This window comes from Adiantum capillus-veneris, chromosome 25 (assembly GCF_014529385.1).
Source record: "Adiantum capillus-veneris isolate H3 chromosome 25, ASM1452938v2, whole genome shotgun sequence".
Taxonomy (NCBI): Eukaryota; Viridiplantae; Streptophyta; class Polypodiopsida; order Polypodiales; family Pteridaceae; genus Adiantum; species Adiantum capillus-veneris.
Genome location: NC_140955.1, coordinates 40,819,532 through 40,822,369, shown reverse-complemented (window position 1 = coordinate 40,822,369; position 2,838 = coordinate 40,819,532). Strand labels below are relative to the sequence as shown.

At 35.9% G+C, this 2,838-nt stretch overlaps 1 pseudogene; it reads right to left on the bottom strand.

Annotated features, from left to right (window-relative positions):
- Positions 1 to 460: 460 nt before the first annotated feature.
- On the bottom strand, positions 461 to 2,269 carry LOC147424762 (uncharacterized; annotated as a pseudogene).
- Positions 2,270 to 2,838: the final 569 nt, after the last annotated feature.

The window sequence follows — 2,838 nt, the reverse complement described above, 5'->3', positions numbered from 1 at the left end:
ATAGTGGCTCTCGACAACCGACTTTGATAAAATGATGCAAAATTGCAAATTTAAAACATAAGAGATACTCGTAAGAATAATAAGTTGTATATTCATTGTCATGCAATCTCACATCATCATAGACATTGAAAAAGCTTGAATTTGACCTTTTTGGTAGAAAATTGAGATTCGTATTTGTTGTTTCCTCAAATTGCAAGACTCTGCAAAGAGACATTTATAAAAGTATAAAGTAGAACTTAAAGTAATTGGCATAAACGAGAGAATAGGGGGATCGAACCCCATTACCAGCGGCTTTGATGGCTACGCTAGGCTCTCTTGGGGGAGAAGAGAAGCAAATCCTTTCAGCCAAGACCAATGGAAGATTGGATTTACTCCTCTTATCCCCTTTCAAAATTAGTAAGGTAGATTAAAAAGAATAATCAAAAGTAACAAATAAAAGCAGCAGATAGGAATACCTTGTTTATTGTAGAATCAAGCTGCATATACCTTGTGACGTGAAGAGATGTCGATGTGCCTTAGCACCCCATAACACAATGCTCTCCTCCAACTCTGTTTCAATCAACTTTGAAGGACCTTCTATGTTGATCTTCAAAAGTGCATCCAAGGATTGTAACTCCATACTGTTTTGCAATTTCATCTTAATCCTTGTTCGTGCGCTAAATCCTCTCTCACATATAGCATTAGAAGAGCATTGCACGAAAGCAATCTGACAAATAGTCAAAATATTAGGATACGAGTCTCTCCATGTTGCATTGCAAGCGATTGCAGCTGCAACATCTGGAAGACTAAAACGTACCCAACTAATAGCAGCCTATTGCTTGAAACTACGAAATTCACTAATAAAGTCATCCTCATCGATCAAAGCAGCATAATTTATAATTTCCAAAGACTTCATTTTACCATAAAAGGAAGCTATTTCTTTTTCCTCTGACTTACCATAATCTCGTAGAGCTTTCTCTAATACTGGATGTTGTGCTGGAACTAAAACACCTAGCTTTCTCAAAATGGAATTGTCAACAAACCGTTCTTGAAGAGAGGTGATAACCTTCTTCGAAAAAGAAACCTGAAACTCTAAAGCACACATTAGATCCATGCCAAAGATATCTCTCTCTATCTCAATATCAAAAAACTTTTTTCCACGAATAGCTCCTCGTAAGTAAAACAAAAAACCTTTCTCTGGACCATATTCTCGCAAAAAACTATAACCACTTGTATCAAGAATAAGTTCATTCTCATCAACATCAAGAGAATCAATATAATACTGTTGAATTAAATTGATCTCTTTTTTAATAATCACAGACACGGTGGTAACATCTACAAACTCTTTTTGAAATAACTTACTAACTACAGACATGCCTTTCAAAATATCTGCTAAGAAGAAAAGACAATAAATGTTTTCAAACTTTGAAAGATCAGCAAAAAGACTTGGAGCTTTTTCTTTTGTCTCCATCAAAATGACATCAAGAGAAGAACATACCTTGCCTATTGCAGATGCACGACTTAGCCACCTGACATCAAATGTGTGCTCTAATCTCAAGATCGGGCACGCCAAATCCTCTTGAGTGATCCTTAACTCGGCAAGCCTCTTGTTAGAGTGATTGAAATGTGTGGCAATCGAATTAACAAGCTTCTCTAATGTTATTGCAATATCTGAATTCTTTGCTGTCCTATGAGCAACACAATGAATAGATGTTAGAAATGGATTTACATGTTTTTTAAAAAGCGTTGAAACACCATTCTCTGACCCTGTCATGGTTGAACACCCATCAGAACCAAAAGCGATTAGCTTTGAAAGATCAAAATCATTTTTTTTCAACTCATCAAGAACAGCATTAAAGATAGACTTGGCAGTTCCATCACTTACACGAACTATGCCATAAAAGCTATAGGTGGGAATGCAATCATCAATGAGGTAGGACAAATAGATAATTAAGTGTCCATGCTTACTAATATCATTAGACTCATCAATCAAGACACCAAAGAAAGGACTTCGAGACACTTTTTTCAAAGTGGAGTTCATGAGACACTTACCCATACAATAAACCATCTTCACACAAGCCTTGCCATCATTGTACAAGGATGTGGAATATGGTACTCGACAATCTTGCAAAAGAGAAATCATGTCAGTAAATCCATAAAATGCATAATTTTTCTTTGCCATATGATATGCGACCCTAAAGAGAGTAAAGAGAGCCTCATCTTTGAAGTTTTCTACCCTCTTCATGCTATTTTGGATGCCTTCCTTTCCTTCTAAGAGGAAAGCATCCATTGCATTCACATGGCAATCGGTTCGACAATGAGCTTTTAAATTACTAACCTTAAAATTAACTGAACCATCTTTAGAATATGCACTATGGTGATGTCCTAGGATACTTTAAAAAGAACTTACAATACAATTTGGCTTCTTCTTCGTTGTATACGAGCCAATCAAACTTTTCTAGCCAATCGTCTTGGAAGGAAGCACGTGCCTCAATCCTTCTCTGCAATTCTAACCTGTCTACTAAAGATAACGAAGAAATTTCATCAGTAGAAACTGTCTTTGTCAAGTTAGATGAATTTCCTTTCGTTTTGGTGGAGTTTATCTTAGAAGGTTCAAGCCCTGCCCATTGAAGAAGCGTACCTTGTCGTTTTTTATTACCTTTTGCATCTCTTTTATTACCCTTTTCGGAATCATTTAAGTCCATTTAAACCGAACTATAACAACCATATAAATGCAAAAAAAAAACTTTAGGTTTACAAATGCATAAAACTTTAAGCACAAAGATTTTCAACTACATGAAAGTAATATGTAGCAAGCAGAAAAAGTAGAGACATGTTACGAGATTTACCGGCTCAAGA